The sequence below is a fragment of the Talpa occidentalis genome, unplaced genomic scaffold, assembly GCF_014898055.3.
Source record: "Talpa occidentalis isolate TD23 unplaced genomic scaffold, MPIMG_talOcc4v2.1 talOcc4.2, whole genome shotgun sequence".
Lineage (NCBI taxonomy): Eukaryota > Metazoa > Chordata > Mammalia > Eulipotyphla > Talpidae > Talpa > Talpa occidentalis.
In genome coordinates this window covers 10,371,498-10,398,430 of record NW_023602073.1, presented here as the reverse complement: position 1 = coordinate 10,398,430, position 26,933 = coordinate 10,371,498, and the positions used below count along the sequence as shown (strand labels likewise).

The following is a 26,933-nucleotide window of genomic DNA, read 5'->3' as shown; positions in this document are numbered from 1 at the left end:
CATTTTAACAGAGCATTTTATTTTAATTTTTTTACATTTAGGGATGTTTATAACATTCACAATGTTGTGCAATTATTACCATTTTCTATTTCCAAAAATTTTATGACCTCAAACAGAAACTCTGTATCAATTAAGCAATAATCCCCTATTCTTCATTTCCCTCAGTCCCTGGTAACCTCTATTCTCCTTAGGGTTTCTATTAGTCTATTTGAGGCATTTCATAAAAGTGGAATCATGCAACATTTATCCTTTTGTGTCCAGCTATTTTACTTAGTGGGTTGTCTTCCAGGCTCATCCCACTGTAGTAAGTACTAGTATTTCATTTATATTTATGGCTGAATAATAATGAAGTGCATTTATATACCACTTTTTGTTTATTCATCTGATGATTTATGTTATTTCTACCTTTTTGCTATTGTGAATACTACGATACGGAACACTGATAGACCAGTATCTATTTTAAACCCCTGTTTTCAATTTTGGGAGAGCATATACCTAGAGAGTAAAATAGCTGGGTCCGCATAGTAATTTTATGTGTAACTTCTGGAAGAAGAGACAGATTCTGTCCCATTTTACATTCACACCAGCAAAGTGTGAGCACTACAATTTCTCCTTGTCCTCATCAACAATTGTTGTTTTCCATTTTTTAAATTATAGTTGTCTGAGCAGGTGTGAAATGTTACCTCACTGTGGTTTTGACTTCAATTTCAGGAATGACTGCAAAGAACTTTTTGAGCATCTTTTCATGGACTTACCTTCTTTGGACAAATGTCTTTTCAAGTCCTTTGCCCATTTTCCTAGTCAGGTTGTCTTTTTGTTGTTGAGTTAAAGGAGTTCGTTTTTTATTGCCTTTTTTGGCATATTTTATATATTTTGGGTTAAACTCATTAAACTTATGACTTGAAGTATTTTCTCCCATTCTGTTCATTTTCTTTTCCATTTCTTCATAATATCCTCTGATATATGAAAGTTTTAATTTCTGATTAAGTCCAATTTATCTTTTTCTTGTTGTCTATATTTTTGGAGACTGATGTAAAAATCTGCAATTAAATCCAGGCCATCAAGATTTACCTTTATATCATCTTCCAAAATTTTTACATTCTCACTTTTTTTTAAAGATTTATTTATTTATTTATTTATACAAGCACTGGGTACAGTCAGAAGCGTGGGAGGGTGAGAGAATTCACCAGAGCCAGAGTGGGGAACAGAACAGACAGACCCACGAAATACACTGCTGAGGGGAGCAGCGGGTGCGGCAGGAGAGGTCTGTCGCGCCATGTGGGACCCTCGCCCAGTGGCCAGGGATCGAACCAGTGCTGCAGAGGCTGAGGGCAGCTTTGCAGCCCAGCGCTCAACCGCTGTGCCACCGGCGGAGGCCCCCTTCTCACTTCTTACATGTGGCATGGGATTGCGGTTTTACTTCATTTTTCGGAATATGGAAATCCAACTTTCCCAGAATCACTTGGTAAAAAGACACTGAATGCACTTGATAGCCTTCTCAAAACTCAGTTGATCAAATCCTAGAAATCTAACTGCAGAATGGAGGCTTCCAGAGTAGAAGGGCAGGAGATGGGGAAGAAATGGAATAGGGGGCCCAGTGGACTGTAGTGAAAGATTATGAGTGTTCTGGTGATGAGTGAAAAATGGTAACATATATCTGAAGAAGTGTGAACCTAAACTCCTAAATAATAGAGCATTAAAAACCAACATTATTCAATAAAAAATTCATACAGGGCCTCCCCGGCGGTGCAGCGGGTTGAGCGCAGCGCTGTGAAGCTGTTGTCAGCCTCTGCAATATGGGTTCGAGTCCCGGGCAACCAGGGAGATACCCACATGGTGTGGCACGCCTCGACTGCTGCTACCCTCAGTAGTGTCTTCGATCCATCTGCCTGTTCTGGTCCCCACTCCATCTCTGGTAAATCAGCTCACCCTCCCACGCCTCTGGCCTGTACCCCAGTTCTTGTATAAATAAAAAAACCTTTAAAAAATTCATACAGTTAAAAAAAATATATATATTTTTTAAAAAGTCAACCATAGAGAAGAGTTTGATACAAGGGAAGAAAAAGAAGGACCAACACAATCGTTGCACTTGAAGCACTCACACATTGCTGTCACACATTGCCCTTAATTAAAGGCAGAGTTAAGAAACAAAATCTCAACAATGAAAGAAAATAACAGCAACATGCCAGCAGAGAGGGAAAACATGACACAGAGCCATTTTAGGAATAACTGAAATTCAAAGAGTAAAACAGAAATAATATAGTTGTTTCCTGGAAAGCCCCAAAGAATCAACTAAAAAGCAACAGGATTAATAATCAATGAAAGTTCAAACAAATGCATGGATAAATACAGCAAAATCAATAGCTTTCCCATCTATATGCTATAAAGTTAGAAAACATAACAGAAAAAAAGAATCCATTCACAAAAAGAGTAAGCTAAAAATAGTAAGAAATAAACAAGATGTCAAATTTACAAAAATGTAAAATCTGAGACATATATATCATATACAGAATACTTGTAAGATATATATAGTCAAAAAGAAATCATACATCGACAAAGAAAGGAAGGTACTTTTTTAGTGTTTCTTGAAGTGTAGTCCCAGACCAGCAGTATCATTATCATCTTGGAACTTGAAAGAAATGCAAATACTCAAGCTCTACCCCAGACTATGTGAATCATAAACTCTGGGGATGGGACCGAGCAATCTGTGTTTTGAAACAAGTCTTCCAACTGATGGTGATGTTCCTTAAAGTTTGAGAACTGACAGAACTGATGTTGTTGGTTTGGGATGACAATTAGAGAATACCACTCTGTTTAATGAATAGTGATGGACAAAGGCTTAGCTATTTGTAAGAACAACAATTAACTTTTCATTATTTATATACACAATATATGATATGAATTATATATAAGAAATATTTTGTATAATACATATGTATTATATGAAATGCCTATAATGTACATATTTTATAAAATGCTTATATATAATATGTACGGTTTATGATAATATGTGTATACATTTTTAATGTTCTATATGTGCATATATAATATATATACAAACTTATACAGATAAGTTCGAGATGGAGAAAGGGCAGTTATGGAAGATGCCTGGATAAATAAGGCCCAATCTTCCAAGGGCTGCTGACCCTTTATCAAGGGTCAATCCATCCAAACAAGCCACCCACCTGTTGAGTTGCTCAGATATGCCTCAACCCATTATTTGACTTTTTAAGGTAACTGACTTTCTCATATGCTTTCAGACCCACATTATATGAATTCAGGGGGCTTCATGTGTACAGCATAAGATAAAAGTCAGAGAGAAATTTTTAAATATCAGTTTATGATACAGTATCTTGGTTTTACCTTAAAGCGTTGTAAAACTGGAAAGAATTTCATTTCTTTGATGGGGAAAAATAATAATATAAAATATGTAGAACTACTTACTATTACCTCACATTCCTCCTCTAAGTATTTTGAAGCCCTGGGCAAACTTCTTCATGTTGATGCATTGGGATTTACTTACAGAAATTTCAATATAATAAAATATGCCCCTGAGTGTATTTTCTGTGTGTGGTGTGGAAGACACAGAATTTATTTATAAAAAAGATACCAAGGGGAAAAAAAAACTCAACTATTAAAGTCACAACCTCTGAGAAAATTAAAACTACTATCTTGGTGAGCAAAACACTGCTTTCAGACAGGAAGGCAATGACAAGAACATGGCAGACAAGGCTGTTTATAACTCCCAGAGAGGCCTCTAACTGGGGAAGACAAGAGGTACACAAATTGAAAATGCAGAGAAACAAAAAAACGATAAAAGGCAGAAATAGAAGATAATCAGTATCAAAATCTCACAATGCAATTCAAAAATGGACAGTCAGGTAAATCTTTAACTGACAGACAGGAAAAGACTCTTAAAAACACGGGTCAACTGCTGGATTTTCTCACTGAACAGTCCTCCAGGATGTGGGTGGCAGAGACCAGGGGTCACTCACAGAATGGGAACCTGAAGTCCCGGGTATCAGGGATGACCTTTAGAACCACAGAGGTAAGAAAAGTCAGCAGTGATCAGGAGGGAGAAATCTAGAAATATGTCAAGAACAGGAAGGAAGTTACAGAAATCAAGTTTTAAAGGACAATGAAGTTTTAAATTCAAAATGCCAGGCAGAAGCACAGCAGGCCTGACTCAGGACATATGTTTGCTACCTGCAAGACTCTTTGAATCTCGGGTTATTCACCTATAAAAGTGGGAATAATGATCACCCATGAAAAGATGGTCTGAGGGTCTCCCTGGTGGCGCAGAGGGTTGAGTGCAGAGCTGTGAAGCTGTCCGCAGTCTCTGCAGCGCGGGTTCAATCCCCGGCAGGCCAGGGAGCTAAAGATAACCAAATGGCCCACCAGACCTCTCCTGTCTTGCCCGCTGCTCCCCTCAGCAGTGTTTTCGGTCCATCTGCCTGTTCTGCTCCCCACTCTGTCTCTGGTGAATCCTCTCACCTTCCTGCACCTCTGGCCTGTACCCCAGTTCTTATATGCATAAATAAACAAATCTTTAAAAAAAAAAAAAAGATGATTTGAAAATTAAATGGCATAAAAATGCTTAAGGTGCATGGTATACAACAGCCAGGAAGTATTTTGATGAAGAAGTTTTTGAAGTATATATGAGGTATTCTACCCTCCTAACAAGGAGGCACGACAGTGTGAAAACCAATTGGAGACTTTGTGAATTGTGTGATCACTTCCAAGGTGTCCTCTGGCATGTTTAGGAAGCCTCCCTTGGTCAGCAGTACTGCTGGGTTTTGGGTCCACAGAAATAAGCAAAGTACCCTGGAACACCAGTCCTCCGACTGTGGAGATAGCCGCTTAGTACTGAAGAGATTTATTTAAAATCGATAGGGTTATTAGGGTTGATTTTAAAGATTTACTGATTTACATAACACCTGAAGGAGCCCAGAACAGTCATGTAAAGCTGCTGTATGGTTAGCACAGAAGGTTAACACAGAAAGGGCTACTCTAGATCAGAGTCTGCAGGAGCACAGGGAGACACTTACTAGGTAACAACAGATAAGAAAGGCATTCAAACTTCCTGTTGCCATTTAAAATCTCAGTCCCCACTCCATCCCACCAGCACAATTTTACTTGGAATCTACATGTACAAGATACTACATGGGATAAGGACAAAAGTATCTTGAAGACTGATAGCAGTGATAAGGTATCACACCAGTAAGCACAATGCAAAGTGGAGAAAGTAAAATATCACAGCACATAAAATGTGTCAAGAAGGGGGAAATTATTTCTGGTAGAACAAATCACGGCAAGTTCCAAAACCAACAGGGCAATTTTGAGCCTGGCCTAAAGAAAAGAAGAAAACCAGGTCAGCAAAGATCCATCACCTTGGTAGGAAAACTTGAGACGGTATGGAAAAGTATAAGCAGGTGAATTTCCTAGGAGCAGCAAGAAGTAGGGTACTTACAGGGCTAAGGCTGGAAATAGAGACCACAAATGGTCTCAATTTTCAGATGGAGGAGCAAGAATTACAACCACACAAAACCAAATACAGACACTTCAAACACTCAGGAGCCGAGTCAAAACAGGGTAAGTAAGAGATTCTGCTTCTAAAAGAAGGCTCAATTTAGAGTGACCCCAATTGCACAAGTTTAAGTGAGAACTGAGCCATGAGTCATGGGTGGGTGACTAATAGTGAGAAATACACACAGAACCAATTCAGGGTCGCAAACAGGTTCTGTGATTTCATCCTGAACTACAGCTGAGGAAGCAGACTCAGAGGCAGCTAGAATAATACACGATGAGTCACTAGTAAATCAATGACACAGGTCTCAGCCGCAGGGCAGTGAGCTCAGGCTGGCCTATATAATGGACAGATAGGTACATCGAGGTCCTGGATCAGCCTGTGAGAACATCTAAAGATTCTGTGATGATGGGAACAGGACAACAGTTCTGGACAAGGAGAAATCTGGAAACACCCAGCATACTTTCACTATATATGACTAAAAAAATTTCTTAAGTCTGGTCAGGTCTTAGATAGTAAAGGTTTGTACGTGTTGGTATATGGCATTCACAAGTTGGTCAGGGTCAGACAGCTATGCTCATGTAACAGCTGAAGCATTTTCATATCTATCCTTGAGTCAAATTTTTTTTTGGTTAAGGGTTCCATATTTTACACCGTTGACTAGCAGGAAAGCGTCCCTGACCACACAAGTCTTACCCATCAAAGCTGTGGTAAGACTGTAACATAGTGCTTGCTTACTCTCCTGTTCATACCAGTCCCAAGGTCCTGCCCCATCCCCACAGGTCAATTTTATGAGGACAGAATTATACCTGTCATCCCTGTGTCTTCCAACACCTAGCACTTACTATACACTAAATAAATGTGTTGCTGGAATAACTTTTTGTATTGGCTTTTAGCTGGCTCTGACTAGCATGTGAATTTATATTATCTAGAAGTCTAACTTGTATGAAGACTGCAAGAGAACAGAGGGATACACACACATCCCCATACACATAAACCCAGAGATATATATATCCATATGTGTGTATCATACCGAAAATTGACTTAAAGGTGCTAAAGCAAAAACACTAAAAACTAGCAGTCCTCTTCAAAGCAAAGAAAGAAAAACAAAATTTTAGTGATTGTACACTAAATTCTAGATGTCTCCATTACTACTGAGAGAATCCAAATATACTAAAGTTGCATGATACCAACAATATAGAGACTTAAGACACCAAATATCCCGATTCTGAGGCAAAACAAAAACTTGTTCTTTTCACAAGTCCACAGAAAGGAGAAATAATAATAATAAAATCATACCAGCCACAAAAGTCAATTCTGATCTGTCAAATGAATATAGTACCATTTGGACAGATTATTCCACAGCTAATACCAAACCTTCACATCTGTTTCTTGTTACCATTCATAGCACCGCCGATCTCAACAAGATACAAGAAATCAACAAATTACTTGGCTAGGCCTAATTCCTTAAGAAAGGCGTAGCTGCCCAAAAATGGGCCCTTGTTATTTTTGTCCCTTTATTCCACATGTTCAGGCCTATGAGAAACACTATCCGATTGAGGTAGCTTCCCAGACTGTGAATCATCCTAACAATTTATCAAATGTATATTCTCCCTCTTTTACAAATAAGGAAACTGAGGCTCAGAACATGTCAGTAGTTCATTTGACAAGCTCACATACCTAAAGAGTGACAAAGTCTGAATTCACCTCTAGGTATGTGTGACTCAAAGTTCAAATTCTTTCCAAGAAATCATTATCTCTTCTATGTCCAAAATAAAAGCTTTGGAAATGGGAAAATACAAGAAGAAAAAAATAGTTATGGCTTTAATCTAGAGAACAAAATTTCCCATCAATGTACAAGTATCTGTGCTGCCTGGATATGTCTGCAAGGACGCCATGTTGAACAATAGTGGTGCCTCAATGTTCCTGACACCTCAGAAACAAGCAGTAATAGGCCCCTCTCCTCATTTCTTCTGACCACATCAATGCACCAATATATCTTTATTTCCTGCACAAAGTGAGAGAATATCTGCTACTTAAAATCCCAGGGAATTTTCTAATCACTGGTCCAGCCCTGCCAGTTTTAAAGTACAGGGTCTTATATTTATCACTAGCAAACCAGCAGTGTGTTCAGATCCTGAGTCAGCTTCAAAAACCCCAGCAGCAGCTGGTAAAAATGGGATGCTAATTCATTACAGATGGCAAAACACTGCCTACATTTCAATTTATTTACATTTTCAGAAATTTTGAATCTGCAGTTAAGATTGCCAAATTATTTTAACGTGTAAGTTTTAGCCTTTTTCAATTCAGTCGATGCTCAATAAAAATTAATGTTTATATTGTAAAAATTCTTTCAAAACCCCCAATTTAGTCCTATCTTCCTACAGTTTATATTTTAAAAGCTATTTAATCTGGTAAAAATTAACTAGTTATTAGAGAAGCCCCATGCAGAGATGGAGCAAAATTAGGCCTCAATCACACCAAAATATCCCAAATTATTATATATTATAATTTACAGTATGCTTGTATTTTCCACAATTGCTATGTTTAGTAATGTAAGACTCCTAAATTAATAAATTGTAAGATTACAAACGGCCTTGCAGGCCCTATTTTTTTCATTAGTTAGGATAATAGGGATAGGAAACACAGTATTACTGAAATTTGAAAAGCCAAATGAACAGATAAAGAAAATACCCAAATTAAATGTTTACAGCGCTGCTGCCCCCTCCTGGAATTCGTCATCCAACCCCCCACACATCTCAAAAAGAGTGAACAAGAAATATTTTAAATCTAAGTACTGAAACATCTTCTAAGAACTTCTGTTATTTTTCTCTCTTATCAAAGTTCTACAGATACATATAATTATTGCGTGTGAAACACAACCTTTCTTCTCAAGTCTCTGGTGGTTCCTGGGAGCAGACGACCTTGCCACCTGCTTATTGAAAGAGCCAGGAACATTAATTTTGAGTTTTTAACCTTCCAACCATCTCTTCAAATTTCTCAAATATTTTTTGACACTAATGCTCCTTTTCCCTTTTTGGGATGCTCTGCTAGCTTCTACCCTGTCCCAGCACCTCAGAAATCCCTCTCCCACCAATGAAGCTCCATCCCATCACAGTAACAGAAGTTCGCCTCCTTCCGTGTCATCTAGAAACATACCTAAAATAGCCCCTAACATAAAAGTGTTCTTCCCTCCTCACAATTTCATCATCTACCACACCATTTCAGTTCTTCCCACAACTGACGGCTCCATGGCACGGCTCTTTGGGCCTTGAGCAATCGCCTCCTACCCCCACTCCCAACCCTAATTATTTCCTTTGATATTCCTGGCAAATGTCCTTCAAGACAAGACAGTAAAAAATAAACAAATGCTAAGGAAAATCAGTAAGCTTGCTTTAAAACTACAGCTCCCCTCCCGCTGTGACTACCACCCATGAGCTGCTTCTACAAAGAATTCCAGACCGGCCACTCCCTACCCCTGAACCTCTAAACCTAGCTGCTCTGATTTCCTTGTTTCCCCAAAGCGATTTCTCTGCAAGCCAACTTCCTCCAGTGCTTGACAAACAGCCCCTTGGAAAATCAGAGATAGTCACATATACTTAAAGGCTCAAAGAATATTAACAATTAAGCGAGCTCAAAACAATATTACAAGAATTATAACATGAAACTAAGTGATTATCTTTTAAAACACCCACAGAAATAAATACAACTGAGGACCTTGGTAGATGTGTAGCTTGGGTCAAAGGTTCTCCTGGCCCAACTGCAATGCACCTGGCACTCACAGGGAATGGATCATGAGTTACAGAGTGACCATTTCTGGCTATGGAAATTTGTCCATTATTTTACCAGTTTATGATTAAGTTTTCCCATCTGTAAAATAAGGAAATCACAGTACATACCTCCACAGTTCTTATGAGACCACAGTTAAAATCAAAAGTGTCTAGCATAAGTTCCTTCTCTCTCTTCATATAGATAGATATATCAGCTACCATTGTCACCATCATCACCACCATCAATACCACTGTTTATAAAAGTGGACTCCAGGCCCTGCCTTAGTCCTAAAGACCCTGACCAGAGTTTCCAAATCTATACTTTTGACACGTGTTCTAGCTTATTTTTATGCACACTAAAATCTGAGAATGACTACTCAAATGAAATTGTTCTCTTAAGATAATCAATGAGATCCTAAATGTCAAATCAATGAGATCTTCTTAAATTTCATCCCATTGAACCTCGGCACAACAGCTGATACCTCTCTGGCCTTCTGCTGCAATGACATGATAACTCCCAAATCTTCGCTGCAATCGAACTGATGTAACAGCCTCACATAGAATTTGGAATAGACAACCAAACTTTTCTATATTGAACTTCCCAAATTGGGCCTCCCTGCTGGCACAAGGGGTTAAGATGCAACCTAAGAAGTTATCCACAATCACTGCAGCACGAGTTCAATCCCTGGCCAGGGAGCTACCCACATGGCGCAGCAGACTGCTCATGTCTCCCCCGCTGCTCCCCTCAGCAGTGTATTTCAGTCAGTCTGCCTGTTCTGTTCCCCGCTCTGTCTCTGGTGAATCCTATCACACACACACACACATCCCACACCTCTAGCCTGTACCCCAGTTCTTGCATGCATAAATCAATTTAAAAAAAAAAAATGAACTTCCAAAACTATAGGGTGAGCCCATGTCCAAAATTACCCTTTTTCTAAAACAAGCTGCACCTCTTTTGAGCTTTATTTCCAATTACTGATGCAACTTTTTCCAATCATTCATTCTAATGCTAAAATTTAAGTCTCTGATAGCAAACACTTGAACTGCCTTTAAATTAGATCTCCTTTGTCGCCAAGTCTTCTCTTTTCTAATCATCTTTCATATTACCTTTTCCTAAAAGATAGATTTGTTTATGTGAACTCCATGATTTTTTTTTTAAAAAAAAAAGGAAAAGTAGATTTTTCCCCAATAATTACAAAATAATGCTTACAAATCTTAGCACAGATTATAAGGCTTCAACAATTAGGCTCTACAGAATTGCACAGCATGCCTGCACGCACCCAACTATTCAAATTGCACAATGTTCCTGCACTAAAACATGTATATCCATCTCTGTCAGTATCTTATGATGTGTCCAGCCTAGAATGCTGATGTCCTTTCCACATGACCACCTACCAATCCTACACATCCTTTGAAATCCAGCTTATAGGAGTCTCCCCTATAATCTTGCACCACCTTGAAAGTCGAAATTAATCTTTATCTGATGACTCTCACTAAATTAAGCTGTAATTTTTACTTATTCTCAGTGCAATTTTGATTTTCAAAACCAGAATAAGATAGAATTTTGAAGAGATAACTAAGAAGGTGCCTATTAGGAAAAGTAACCTTTTTTGGAGTGGTATTAAAAAAAAAAGAGGCAGCGATGCTATAAAATACATATTTTGTTAATATGGAATGCTTCAGGAATTTGCGAGTCATCCTTGTACAGGGAGCCATACTAATCTCTGTTGTTCCAATTTTAGTATATGTGCTGCTGAAGCAAACATAAAATGCACACTTTAAATTAAAACAGTTCAGCATAATAGTTGTTGAATATGTTTTAAACACATGATATATTTCTGTGGCTAATCCCTTCTTGACATATTTTTGTGACTATTACCTTTCATAATTAAAGATACATAAAATTATGCAACTAAAATGTCTAACGAATATGGTTGGGTCTTTGTTATTGCTCCCTGTTTGGACAAACTAATTTCAAGACTTAAATTTAATTTAGCTAACTACTCGGGTTCAGTCCAAATCATTTGAGAACTCCAAGCCTACTTGTGTACATTAGCATCCTTTCTTCATGGATAAAGGGATAGATATTTTGCTTGTAAATAAAATGAATGCTGTAGACCAATGATCTAAAAACATGGATGGAGCTGGAAGGGATCATGCTCTGCGAAATAAGCCAGGAGGAAAAAGAAAAATACCGGATGGTATCACTCATAGCAGGAATTTAGAAAACCTAAATAAGGGACCAGGAAAAAGACTAATTATAATAAAGAAAAAATCAAAATCAACAAACAACTATAAACCAGAGACACAGTATGGGTGGGGGAGGGATTAGGTCAAAATAAGGGGGGTGGGAATTGTATGGGGACTATAATCAAGATAAAAATGCAAACATTGTGCAAAAATGAAAAATGATGTAAAAATACATGAATAAAATTTAAAAAATAAATAAAAACAAAATAACTTTTAAAAATAAATAAAAACCTATAGGTGATATGTAGCACAGTGTTATAGACTGCAGAAGATTCAACAGGAAATAATTTCATGGAAAATCTGGACACTAGTTTCAAATAAAACAGTGCACTGGAATCATAATTAAGTAACAAGGAACTACTTAGTATAAAATCTAAGTTACAGTTAATCTCACAAGAGAGGACTGACTAGGGGTTTTGGTGAAGGGCTAATAAATCACAGACCCACTGGTCTGAATCATTTTTAGATATTGCTGAGGTTGATAAGTATGTTTATGAGTTTCTGTCACTGTTGCTTATATATTTTCCTTCATTAATACTTGGAAGTTGAATATATGCCATCAAAGGTTCTTATGTTGGGTAAAGAAACTCTTAGGATATTCACTGACAGACCTAACGGGTGGAGTTGGGAGTGAGAATATGGGAACGTGGGAGAGAAAAAAAATGACAACTTTGCTTTTAGTAATCTCTTGCCAATATCTAGCCATTTCCACTATTATGAAAGTAGGCAACAAGTTAAAGCCATCTGCAGTACCTGCCCATAAGAAATTTCATCACATCACAAATATTCCAGTTATTTGAAATATCATTATTGGGAAATTAGGACAATTAAACTCATAGCTGCATCTTATTTATGTGTTAATAATGAATCCTGTAGATGACTGTCTCACCAAAATATCCTTTCTGTGTATTACGATATCTCAATTTAAAACTTCTTTTTTTTCAATCCATCATATTTTATGCATTTAAAGACCATCATAAAAAGGGCCGTATAGGTATTTCTCCTAGTTGATTAAGGCCATTCAGTTGGCATGTCTCATCTCTTAAGAAACTTGGAACTGTGTGCGTTAGTTAAAGTTCATCCTTGCTTTTGAGGAATACGCAGTACTAGTAACCACAGGAAAATGACTTAATCTTGTGTTTTCCTGTGCAATGGTTTCTGTGAAAATAATTATTAGACCATGTGTTCTTAATCACATTTTTGGGAGAAAGAACATAAACAGCACTAACCATCTACCAAGAGCACACTCTGTGCTTGAACATATTATCATAAACTCTCACGATTTATGCAAGGTGAAAGATTATCATTTTCAGGTATAGAGGAAAAGACTGAGGCTTGCAAAGGTTAAATTACTCTCCCAAAGTCACATACCTAACGGATGGCCACTGCCGAATTTAAATTGGTTCAAACTAACTAGCCACACTTTTGCTAAGTTCACAGTCCAGTACTTTGGTGATCAAGCTAATGTTCGCTGAATATGAGATGGGGAAAAATCCTGATATTTAAATACTCTAAAGACAAATGAGTGAACTTTAGGAAAGAAATAAAAGACCACCAATATACTTCCTGTCCACTGCCACACTTCATGTTAATAATCAAGTAATTTTCCAAGAGATAACACAGGAGCTTTCAACCTCTTCTCATGCGCTGCCCTAAAATGAATTTATATAAACAGAAATGAGGGGAGAATAAGACACATTTCATGTATCTTCTAGGTTGCTTATTCAAATTAAATGTGAAAAAAAGTAGCTGGGCATTCTGAAATATTAAATTGCTTACAATTCTCTCCTTTCCTGGAGCCAGAGGTACCTGGGAAGCACTGAAAGACACTCAGATGGCAGCAGTGTCATCAACAGAAAAGCTCGCCAGGTCTCTGTACTTGTACCGTACTCTGTACTGGCAAGCGCTGACCACGGGACAGAACCAAGAACCTTCATGTAGTTTTTGGAAGAAGCTAATATGTTTTTCTCTCATTTTTCCATTTTGGGAAAATTCACAGGCATGAAATGTCAAAATGCGTGGATACTCTCGGTGGAAAATTTTAATAGGGATATTTCTATTATTTATAGGAAGCTCTTAAAGTGCCACTCAGACAATTCAAATATTATATTGGTATTTATTAAAAAGACTGAAACCTCTAATCTAATGTCAATTCAATCCAACAACAGACTCGAGAAGATTCTCCAAATGAATAGAGTGCACTATTATAAGAAACTGACCAGCAGATAACACTTTGTTGACACTATGTGTTATATGAATATACATTATGAATTGGATTCCATTAAAATTTCTCAGATTAATAGTCCTATTAATAAAGAAATTGGCCATATGTAAACTACCTACTAATGTCACACTAGGTCCTTTATATGTATTATTCTTAACGTTACGTGAAATATTTGTAAAAGTAAATTCAGCAAGTTTAATACACTTTGCTTCCCTATACAATATACAGGCTCCTTTCTTTGTAACCATTTTAACCATTCGTAAACATACAATTCGGTGGCATTAAGTAAAGTCTTATTGTTGTGAAACCATCACTGTAACTTCTTATTCTTAAAATAAGTTTTTATTACACTGAAGGCCAAGAAAATGTATCAGCCTATAGACATAAAACATGTTTTTCAAATAAACAAAGAAAACACGTTCGTAACTCAATCAGATATACATTATATTTTTATTATATTTTGGAAGGCAAGGTGCCAATTTAAACAGCTATTCTAACCATATTATTTAAAAATAACTATACAAGTAGTGAATCATTTAGAATCAGATGGTCATGTGGGCTTTCACTAAGGATAGTGAGATTTACCCAAAAATAAAATCAGCTAGATGACTTGGTTTAATATATTTTGCATAACTGGGATTGTAAATTACATCATATCAATGCCGCTGTTGAAAGCAACCCCCAACTAAAATGAGAGGAGATACTGAACAGATGAAGTGCTGTTCAAAGTCAATGTAGCCCAGACTTAGGGGACAGAAGAATTAATGAGAAAATGAGAATCTACCAGATGGTGCTGCAGGATTCCTCGCCGCACATCCGCCACCTCAAGCAGCTTCTATACATGCAAAGCCCCAGGGCCCCACCTGGTAGCAGCATAATTACCCTAAATGTGCACTTATGTTTCATTACACCTTGGCCATTACTATGTGCACTGATTACAAGTATCAATCCCTTTCATTTTCAAACACCTCTGCAGTTCCATAGCATTCAACTGTGAAAACTCAGCACTCTTGTAGCTTCTAACATGAGGCCCATGCTGATAAAACCACAGAGGGTAAATTATTTGTCACTCTACAGGGTGCCAATTCAGTTTGATAAGGATGACATCATCCCCATTTTACCAATAACAATGGCACTAACAAGAACGTGTAATCAACAAACCTCAGTCCTCTGCTAGCCCTGGCAGGTGCAACTCTTTTTATGCTAAAAATAAGCCAACATTAGCTTCCAGCTCAAAACTATTTCTTTTATCACAATGCTAAGCAGAAGTTGGCTTCCATAAGGCACTGCAGCTGCTGCTACCGCCGCCGCTTCTGCAGATGCCTGCATTAATTGTATCAAGGACATACTGAAATAAGTGCTTATTCAGCACAATGGCTATTGGGGAGCAGCTGGAGGCGCAAGACAAACTGTCTTGAAGAGAATGTACCAACCCAGTGTGTAAATTACAATGATGAAGTACAAAGAGAGTCTAAGTTTAAGGGTCTAATGTAACTGCAGACCAGCATGAAAATGTAGTGTTATCAATGGAGTCCAAACCATTATTTTCTAAAATAAATAAGGAACAGGCGCTCGCTCAGATTTCACGAAAGCCATTTTTAGAAAGGGGGTAATATTTAGTTCCTGTTCAAGACAGCAAAAAAAAAAAAAAAAAAAATAAGAAAGCCATTCTTAAAAATACTAACTATTGGTACTGGCTTTCATATATAAATGCATATGAGTGTGTATAATGTATATGTAAGTCACAATATCACACTAGGTGTGTGCGCATGCATACATTTCAATGATTAAACAACAACATAAAAGTAACTTTAGCATATAAAAGCAGCACATGATTCAAAATAAAGGACAAACCAGCAAGCTTCCATCCTCACCCCCTTAGTACTTATTTGCCCTCTCTATACATCAACTTTATGTTCTCTGGAGTCTATTTTCTCACCTTTACATTAGTGAACAGAAATGAACTAATGGTGATTAAAGACTATTCCAGTTGATAGGTAATCATGGAGCTTTCAATGATGCTGGTTTGGGTGGAGATCAGAAAAATAGATCAAATAAAGATACTGCTGAAACAAAATTCCTTAGGCAGGAATAAATTGTGAAGCAAGAGAAATAGGTTAGGGCTGGATCACAAAGTCCCATGATTCTATCCGGCACCACCATGGTCTCCCAAACACCAACTGCTTTATATTTGCAGCACAGGCCTCGCTGGCTATGCAAGGTACCCTTCAACCATGAATTTTCACAAAATGACCCACACTTCTGATAAAGAATCATACTTTCGCAAACTACAAAATCATTCTAACTGAGAATTTTTTTAAAGTTTTCAAATCTTTAAACATAAATACAGTAAGACCCTTATTATCCACAAATCTTCAAATTCACAAAGGTTACAGCATTGACATTTGGCTCTCCCTTAATGTGACATCTCAGACAGACACAAAGACTCAATGATTTACAAGAAAAAAACTGCATGACTCACACTATCTTATACCGAGATTTAGACGCTGAGCTGTTGGCGAGACTTACTTGTCAGATAAAGTGCTACACTTGAACCTCAGAGTACAGCAATTCCAATCCAAATTCAGGCCTCAGAAAATTCAAACTGCATCTCTTTATAGACTTACATCAAGAAATTGTGAAAATCGCTAATAGTAAGTCTTGAAAACCGAAGGTCCATTATATGAGCCACTAATGCTATGCCAGGTACAGTTGCTTATTTTTAGCTAAATGGAGTTGCAGGAACTCTGTCAGGCTCATGCAGGCAACAACTACACTTTAATCAGTGTGGGAACAAACATCTCAGCACTGTAGCAACGATTTCCATTTTTATGGTGCATTTCCTAGTACAATTGCCACGATGCTGAAACGTTATTACTGTCATAGTCAAACGATTATATCATCTGCAATTCCATAAAATAACAATTAACAGTAAGTCTTCATCCAAATGATATATAGGAGAATTTTAAAGTTTCTAACCAATTTAATCACAACGGACAAGGCTTAAATGATTCCACACACTTACACAGGCCCTTACAATCTATAAAATCCACATGAATGCTGAAGGAGCTGAAAACATTTAAAAAGGAGTAAGAATAAAATTCCAGTGTAAAACTAGAAAGCAACAGAGCTATGCCCAAAAGTCGTAATAGTTTTCATTTTCCTAAAACAGGTTTTTTCTTCGAGGGTATGTGATGTTTGACAGATATATTAGCTTTTGAGCATCATTTATCATGTTTATTTTTAATAGGTTTCCCTTAGAACAGCTGTCTAAGATGCTAATCTTTTCTTTTTTCTTGGGCCTTTTGTAAATATTTGAAATAGCTATTCATTAACAGTTGCACATTTATTCAGTCCTGTTGTATGGCTTGTGAACTGGAATTAGCTTTTATTTTATTTTCTCTATCTGTTGGCCAGACTAGAGAATCCCTGCTGTTTGGGTTCAATCTGTCAAGGTTCAAATTATCCTCTAACTGAGAGCTAATCAAGGGCGTCTGACCTGGCTTGCAAATAAACTAGGAACAAAAGTGGGTTTATTTTTTCTTTCTTTGGAGCACTGGTTCTCAAAAAGTTAAGCAAAACAAGAGTGGGTCACAAATGCAATTGCCTAAAACTACAACCAGGCACAACTGGCAAGTGAAGATGTACTGGCTTTGCACGGCATTTCTGGAGCACTGGGCTTTCAAGCTATAAATCCATTTTTTATAGGAATTGGTTTGCAAATACATTTCAAATTAAAATTCACAGTTCATTTAATGCAAGTCTATGGCAGGAGGAGAACATAGATTTTCAGGCCATCAAGCCACTCTGATGGGTACACTGAAAAGTATCTTCATGGATCCCAAGCTTCAAGTTAATAGCTACATGTAGCAGAACTAACCTTTCTGCATCATTAACATCGCTACTATTTCCATTTTTTGTATATATTTCTGAAATTTGAGCAGTTTTCTTTTAAACATTTTAAATTTTCAAACACAAAAAGAATAGGCATTTTTACAAATTATTTGTTTTAAATGTATCTTAGTGAACTACTGAATGAAAGGACTAAAATGTAGTTATTATTTACAACATATTTTAAGATACTTTCTCTCAGTGTATTATGGTTCCTAGAGCCTAAAATTATTGCTCAGATGTGAATTTCAGCATTGTTTTTTTAACTGGTATCTACTCTTTTTGAAGCAGCAATGGCCAATGAAACTGAAGACCTGTGAAATGTGTCAGGGCCGCCATTCAAGTTATGATTGCAATTCCACTAAGGGCTTCTCTCAAAATGATCCCAACTGATGAAATGACCCCAGTTATGATAATAAACTAAATTGCACTATAGCAACCAATGCATTGCAGTATCAAGTATTTGAGTACAACATTTTCCCTGAGGGGCAGCATGCTATCGTGCAAAGTGCACTGGCCCATCAATCAGGAAATCTCTATTTTAATACTCTTCTTCAGGCGCACAGTGTAACCTCTCTGTGCTTCAGTAAAACAGAGACAACAAGCATTAGTAGCTATAATTCACTTGGTGAATGTAAGGTTGAAATGAGAAGCTAAGACATAAAAGTGGAAAGAAAATCATTTGATACCCAGTTCATAAGCAATTTTATTAATATAAGGACCCATAAAATAGCATAATGTCTGAATTATATTTATAATCATACCTATATTCATAGAAAATACCTGCCGCAAATATGAAAAGAATGGAAATAAAACCGGGATTAAAATCACTGATGGGCAAAGGTTCTATCATATTTTTTGTGGTGCTAGAATATAATAAATACTATATAGTATATAAAACGGATTTTTATTTACTTAAGGATAAACATTTTGATTCCCCGAAGTCCATGTTTAAGAAAATGGTGGCTAAACACACAATTAGTGTCAAGAATAAGCTGATACCCAATTTGAGAAATGTCTTCTCTTACCAAACGTACAATGGTCCAATGTCCATTTAATTTTCCTTTTATTAAAATCATGAACAATTCAGCCAGCAATATGCAGTACCACACATTTTACCAAGTTCTATATTTTAATAAAGAAAAAATCTTTGTTTCCTAATTTTCTATCAATTCATATTTACAAATTTCAAATAACTTCTTGTAAATGTTCCAGCATACACTACAGAAAATTTAAGATGCAAATAACATTTCACAATCACAAATCCTCCAGTTAGTAGGTATTTGACAATTTTTTTGTTTAAGAAAAAACAGGAATAATAATTACTATTAACATGAATATAAATAATTATAAAGTGCATATTAACTTTAGCTAGTGTATAAGAAAAAAAACTTTAGTCACTCTCCTGCATTTATCCCCAATAAACTACTTTAAGTATCCTCATTTTAAGTCAAGAAAAATACCATGAAATGCAAAAAGTTAGTCAATCTGAGCAAAAACATTACAGATTTTCAAAACACATGGGGAGAAATATATTTTTCTTTGAATGCAATATTTATAAATTTACAAAAATAATTTACTACTTGAAAATCCAGTTGCAGAGATAAGATAGCTGGAAATATTCAGATGCTAGCTAAAATAGTTAGAGAAATTATTTTTAAATATTTATTCAATTTATTCTCCACTTAACATAGTGCCAAGTTTTTCCTACACACCCCCCATTATTTACTAAAACTAATTACACAGTGAATTACATCTTCAAGTCAGTACAACTGTAAATGAAGGTCAGACCATTGCATATAAATTATTTCAAGTCTGAAAAATAAAGCACAGATGTAATCAGTGTGGATGAATACAGATTTAAGACCAGAAATAAATGAACTTGTATAAAATATGTAGCAACCCCAATTTCTGAAGAAAACAAATATTATGTTTTAATTCCAATTTTCTTTAGCATTTCCTGTGTAAAACATACACTTTGTTTCAAATATTTTTTAGTTTGTCATTAATAGTTTCTACAATATAGTGTGCTCTACATTAATATTCACAAAATCAAAGTCTTAACTGTGCCCAATCCACATTATCCTCCCTAAATTACCTCACATCTGTGAACAATCCATCTTTCTCTCATTACCAATCAAGGGAACTGGCTCGCTATTATGCCTTCAACCTCCAGGATCCATAGCCAGATATTTAGAAAGCTCATTCTGAGAACATTCGCTACTTCCAGTTGGTAAGGTGATAAGACAGTCTATAGTTACAAGGATCCTAAGGGCAGGCCTGCATGCATTTAAAAACCAGTTATTGATCACCTCGGAGCTTAAAAATGCACTCTTAGGCCCCACCCTAGACCCACACAAAACGAACAAGTGATCTATATGTATTCTAAAATGCGAGAAAGACATCTGGGGTCTTAAAAGCAGGCCAGGTAGTCATGCACGAGTGTCCAGGATAAACACAAATATGTGCAAAATAGAGTTGGAAAGAAAAAAAAAGCCAACTAACACTGCAATAGCATTTTCTTAGATACTGTTGTTTCTCCTATTCCTCATTTCCTTCTTGCCCTGGTATTACATTGTTAAGAACAGTAACAACAAACAAGTCATTTGTTAAATATTCTCTATTCACAGGATTAACATTATTATGTTAGCCTGTTTAATTTTGATGTTGTCTCTTAACTTTTACCTTGTTTAATTTTTGTTTAATGAGTATCTAATAATACTCTATTCCTGTTTTTCAAACAGGAAAACCAAGGCTGAGAGGGAATAGTTTTCTTTAGGTCACAGAGCTAATCAAGTAGGGAACAAAATCTAACTGATTCTAGTTTTAACCAAAGTGTCATAGTACCTCAGGCTTATTGAAGCACTGCTATGAATGCTACAGGGAGGAATCTCCATAAAAAGGATGATCCCATGTATCCTGCCCCACCTAATGAATGGTGGAGCTAAGAGACAAGGGAAAACTGGAAAACACCCAGAGAGGACACACAGAGGAGAGACATGGAGTTGAGACGTTGTAGGCAGACTTGGGGAGACATGTAGAACAGAGAGACTTGCAAGAAAAAAAGGCTCATTTGCTTCTTGCCTTTGGATTTGCAGCAGGGACTTGGGAACATGGGAGGAGACACTTTGAAGCAAGTTGAGTGAGTGAGCCATGGGGAGGCTGAAAATGGCAGCCTTTGTCTCAACTTGTACTTTAATTTTGCTCCTTTTGTACCAGATTTCCCTGGCCCCCAGAACCCCTTCGCTGTGATTCCTTGCCAGAAGGTGCCTCAGACCTGCAGCAATTTTTAGGCCTCAGTGGCTCTGCTTTGGGCCAGCCCTATTTGGCTGAGCATATACCCACATGGGGATGGATAACTCTGGGTATTTTATTGGAGAACTATTATTCGTTCTTTTCTCTCTTTATGCACACTTATCCCATTAATGTCTTTCCACACTAAAAGTATGCTTTGCCTTTATTTGGCAATTGGCAGAACCTTTTAGAGTGTGCAATTTGGGGGTACCTGGCTACCCCTCGGCCTGCATACTAACATTATCACTCATTAATATAGTTACTACACTGTAAGCTGTTAAGTCCATGGCTCTGTGATTTGATGTTCTCTGTATGTTTAACAGTTACTGGTCACATGACAGTAACTGTTTACACAATACTATTATTACCATTATAAATAGTTTAATAGGAAATAATCATGGCATTTGGTATTATTATAGGTATTATATATAGGCCTCCCTGGTGCTGTAGGGATTAAGTCTCAGCACTATCACTACTATGGCCTGAGTCTGATCCCAGGCCAGGGAGTGACCCACATATAGTGCAGCAGACGTCTCCTGTCTCCCTGCTGCTCCCCTCAACAGTGTATTTCAGTAGATCTGCCTGTTCTGCTCCCCACTCTGTCTCTGGTGAATCCTCTCATCCCCAGCACCTCTGGCCTGCACCCCAGTTCCTCCATGCGTAACTAAATAAATCTTTTTTTTCTTCTCTTATTTTATTTTTTTAATAATAAATTTTATTTTTATATTCCCCATACAATTGCAACCCCCACATTCTGACCCCAATCCCTCCCCTCCCGCCACCCACCCCCCAAAAAGTGTCTCTGGTTCATAGTTTTTTGTTGATTTTGATTTTCACTTTCTTATAGTTATTCATTTTCCTGGTCCCTTATTTAAGTTTTCTAGATTCCTGCTATGAGTGAGACCATCCGGTATTTTTCTTTTTCTTTTTGGCTTATTTCGCTGAGCATGATCCCTTCCAGCGCCATCCATGTTGCTGCAAATTGCATGTGTTTATCTTTTTTGAATGCTGAGTAATATTCCATGGTATATATGTACCACATCTTCTTAATCCAGTCATCTATTTTTGGGCATTTGGGCTGTTTCCAAAGCTTAGCTATTGTAAATAGTGCTGCTATAAACATAGGGGTGCAGGTGTTCTTTGGAATTGATGTTTCTGTGTCCTTTGGGTAAATTCCTAGGAGTGGAATTGCTGGATCATATGGAAGCTCTATGTTTATAACTAAATAAATCTTTAAATAAAGAAATGAAGTATTATAAATGAAGTATTATAAATATAATAAAGGCATTATAACATTTTAAATTTAAAACATAATAAAAACATCTAACACTATATACTTAAGGCTGTATAACACTACACAAAAAGTTGGTGGCTTAACAAAGTAATTTATCATTGTTCACAATTCTGCACTCTGGGCTAAGCTCAGCTGGACATTCCTTTGATCAGTGCAAACACTGGAACATTCAGTATGGTTTCCTCATGTCTAGAGTCTGAGCTGGGAAGCTAGACTATTTATGGCTGACTATATATGTCTCCTTCATGAGGGTATCACCAGTAGGGTAGCCAGACACCCAAAAATGGCTCAGTACTCCAAGCAACAGCCACAAGAACAAGCCCAGAGCACAAATTCTTTTTTTTTTTTAAAGATTTTATTTATTTATGCATACAAGAGCTGGGATGCAAGCCAGAGTTGAGGAGGGGGTGAAAGGATTCACCAGGGACAGAGTAGGGAACTGAACAGGCAGATTGATTGAAATATACTGTTGAGGGGTGGCAGCGGGCGAGATAGGAGAGATCATGCTACCCCATCTGCTTGGCCTGGGATCGAACTCATGCTGCAGTGGCTGCAGACAGCTTCATAGTGCTGACACTTAATCCCTTCTGCCACCAGGAAGGCCCCAACAATTTCTTATCAAATCTCTGCTTGCACCATGCTTTCTAATGTTCCACTGGCTAAAGCAAGACACAGGGCCAAGCTGACAGTCAATGTTCGAAGGATATACCTGCATAAAACATGTATAGTGGGAGGCATGATTCAATGGGGGTCACCAAATTAAGTCTACCAGGATTATTCAATAATTTATCCACATGGTATTTAAAGAAAAGAAAAGAGGAATAGTTGATTCTCCAGGTTTAAGCTTAGATTTTGAAAAAAAAAAAAGTAAAAAATTATGAAAAACAACATCAATCAAGCTTAAAAATTTCAAATATTTTTTATTCCAAAAATGGGTTTTGTCATTGTACACAGAGCCTGTAAATCCTAAGTCAAGTCCAATATGCCACGAGTGTCAAGCAAGACGGCCTATTCTAATGAACTACCTGGGAGTTTCTATTTGCCATGCGCTTGGGTTTATTTTCTCTCTACTTTTCTGGTTTCACACTTGAACTTTAATCTGACTTTAGAAAGTGGGAGAAGGCAAGTTTGGAATGGAGATTGTCGCCACGTCACATGGGGCCTTATCCCTTTGATGGCAAGTTGAACTGTATTTTCAACCAAATGCAAATCACCCTGCTTGCACTCAGTCTCTCTTCTTCCAAGAAGCCACGCTTTGGTCTTTGGTCTACAACTTTCCTTTCCCTAAACTTTTCCAATCACATAGTTTTCCACTCCTCACCCCCCATATTCTTTGAACTGTGTTTCCAAAAATGACATTTTTTTAAAAAATGTTTTGTTTTTGTTTTTTAAGACTTATTTATTTATTTATACAAGCACTGGGTACAGTCAGAAGTGCGGGAGGGTGACAGAATTCACCAGAGCGGGGAGCAGAGCAGGCAGAAGGACTGAAGTACACTGCTGAGGGGAGCAGCGGGCGGCAGGAGAGGTCTGCGCGCCATGTGGGACCCTCTTGGTGGCCGAGGAGCAGCCGGGGATCGAACCGGTGCTGCAGAGGCTGCGGGCAGCTTCGCAACCCAGCGCTCAACCGCTGCGCCACCAGGGAGGCCCCCAAAATGACATTTTTAATGGGTACTGGACAGGAGCTTAGAGGACTCTAGTCTGGAAATGAAGGGCTAGCAATAATTGCAAAGGTTTCCTTGTATCCTGCAATACTTTAATTTATTCAGAGAATTGTATCGATAGTTATGACTATGGAGCTGAGCAGGAAACACAGTAGGGAGTATGAGCAGGCTTCTGGATTTCTCCTGAAGAATTCTTCACAGTATAGCTTATTATTTGTGAAAAGCCAATTCAAGAATATCAGGCCATTGTATAATCAGAAAGAATCCACCAATTCCAAAGTTAAGTAAATAAGCTTTAGTTTATTAAATATTTCAAACATATTTTCGCTTCCTATGTTTTAGTCAAGTAATAAAAAGTCCTTCAGAAACGGGAGATTCAGTTTTCTGGACTGAAAACTGATAATGTGCAAGTCCTTTTGTTGTTGTTGTTGTTGTTGCTGTTTTAAAGATTTATGTATGTATGTATGTATGTATGTATGTATGTATTTATGCAAGCACTAGGTACAGTCAGAAGTGCGGGAGGGTGAGAGAATTTACCAGAGCCAGAGGGGAGAGCAGAGCAGGCAGACTGACGAAATACACTGCTGAGGGAAGCAGCGGGCATGGCAGGAGAGGTCTGCGCGCCATGTGGGACCCTTGCCCAGTGGCTGGGCATCGAACCGGCGCTGCAGAGGCTGCGGGCAGCTTCACAACCCAGCGCTGAACCGCTGCGCCACCAGATTGGCCCTCTATGTAATGGGTTTTTTTTTTGACTATTATTTTTTAAAAATATTAATTCTATAGTACAGTACATAAGTCTACATCACATTTTTTAAAATAAAAGTATGAGACATTTTGCAGATTATTATAAACTTTGTAAATATTCCTATTCAAGATGGAATAATACTCCATCGAAAAATTTATCAAAATTGCATAATACTCCATCAGAAAAATGTATCAATGTATCTGCTTTCCAAGCAAGCAGACATGTAGATTTCTACCACCACTTAAAATTTCTGAAATTCATTCTTCTTAAAAAGAAATACACAAAGGCATACCCTCTCTCAAGGAAATAGATATTCTACAAAGCTACACAAATTTACATATTCTTTAACTATAAAAACAATTAGCTCAGGGCTAATTGATCGCTGGACAAGGTGCTGACCCACATGGCACAGCAGACATCTCCTATCTGTACACTGCTCCCCTCAGCAGTATATTTCAGTCAGTCCACGTGTTCTGCTCCCCACTCTGTCTCTGGTGAATCCTATTACTCCCTACACCTCTGGCCTATACCCCAGCTCTTGTATGCATAAATAAATGAAATAAATCTTTAAAATAATCATCCCATTGCCTTAACAAGTTGATGTAAAACATTAGTTTTATAAACTTTGTTTATGGACATTAAATGCCCTTTGCTCTTCTAAATATTCTGCTTTGAAAGGCCCAAATTAACCTATGTTAAAAAAGGAAAGAAAAAGTGTTACTTAAGGGAAAATCAATTAATTTAAAGATCAGAAAGAACCAGACCAAAAAAAAAAAAAGAAAGAAAGAAAAACTACCAGATCTAGGTTAGGGATTCCCAAACTTGTAGAGTCTTTAAAATAAGCGTTCCCACTCATGTAGCCTAACTCACAGAATGAGAATCTTTGGAGGTGGAGCCCAGGAATCTTTCAAAAACTCCCCAAAATAGGGCCTCCCCTGGTGGCGCAGCGGTTGAGTGCTGGGCTGTGAAGCTGCCCGCAGCCTCTGCAGCACCGGTTCGATCCCTGGCCACTGGGGAGGGTCCCACATGGCGCGCAGACCTCTCCTGCCATGCCCGCTGCTCCCCTCAGCAGTGTACTTCGTCAGTCTGCCTGCTCTGCTCCCCATTCTGTCTCTGGTGAATTCTCTCACCCTCCCGCGCTTCTGACTGTACCCAGTGCTTGTATGTATGTATGTATGTATGTATAAATAAATAAATGTTTGAAAAATAAAAAAATAAAAATAAAAAACTCCCCAAAATGATACAATGAAAAGTCTGGTGAGGGGAAAATGGAGCAGATGGAGCAGGCTTACACATTCATCGACTAGGGAAAAAATAGGTTCAGGTTTTAGTTACACTCTCACATAAATCGGACTTACCTTCTCCGTTTCCACTGACTGTTTCAATCAAAAGACTGTGTATTTAATCAAGAATTTCTCCAGACATAAGTTTCTACACGTGGTTGTGACACACTGGAATCCTTTGGAGTGATTCATTTGTAAATGAAATTCAGGGACCTATCACAGAGCTAAAGAAGGGGGGCTCTGGGCTGATATATCCATTTTACATACATACCCCAAAGGTCCCAAAGTTATTTTCAGAGAGACTGTAAATTTTAATATTCACTTTTTTTCTTACGATTTATTTATTTATTATTTATACAAGCACTGGGTACAGTCAGAAGCGCGGGAGGGTGTGAGAATTCACCAGAGCCAGAGCGGGGAGCAGAGCAGGCAGGACGGAAGTACACTGCTGAGGGGAGCAGCGGGTGGCAGGAGAGGTCTTCGAGCCACGTGGGACCCTCCTCCGGTGGCCGGGGAGCAGCTGGGGATCGAACCGGCACCGCAGAGGCCGCGGGCATCTTCGCAACCCAGTGCTCAAATGCTGCGCCACCAGGAAGGCCCTTAATATTCACTTTTATAGGCAATTACTGCCTCCACATCGCTTACTTTCCTTAAGTAAATTTAAAAAATCCAAAAGAGCTATGCAGAGTATATGACCATCAAATCATTCATTCTTTCCCCATTCATTCAATGTATTCCTTCATTAGATATTTCTCATTTTGCCCCAGCTATATTTTCACTGGTTAAATCCTCTTAACCCCAAGTTTACACCCTCCTTTTAACAATATCAGGAATGATGAACTAAAGGGCATGTTTTTAAAAAGCCAGCAATCTAAATCAAACTTTTCTTTCTTACATTACAAATAACAAGTAAGGTGCTGCAACTGACCAAGAGAAATAAAAAATGTAACTGAGAGCAACAAATAAAAAGAAATACAGAAATTTATAACCT

At 37.7% G+C, this 26,933-nt stretch overlaps 1 protein-coding gene and 1 pseudogene across 3 annotated transcripts in view; both read right to left on the bottom strand.

Annotated features, from left to right (window-relative positions):
• Positions 1-26,933, bottom strand: part of CDKAL1 (CDK5 regulatory subunit associated protein 1 like 1) — a 648,948-nt gene that overhangs the window by 310,206 nt on the left and 311,809 nt on the right. The gene's annotated exons all lie outside the window — the stretch shown is intronic.
• LOC119253606 (U6 spliceosomal RNA) lies at positions 10,961-11,059 on the bottom strand (annotated as a pseudogene).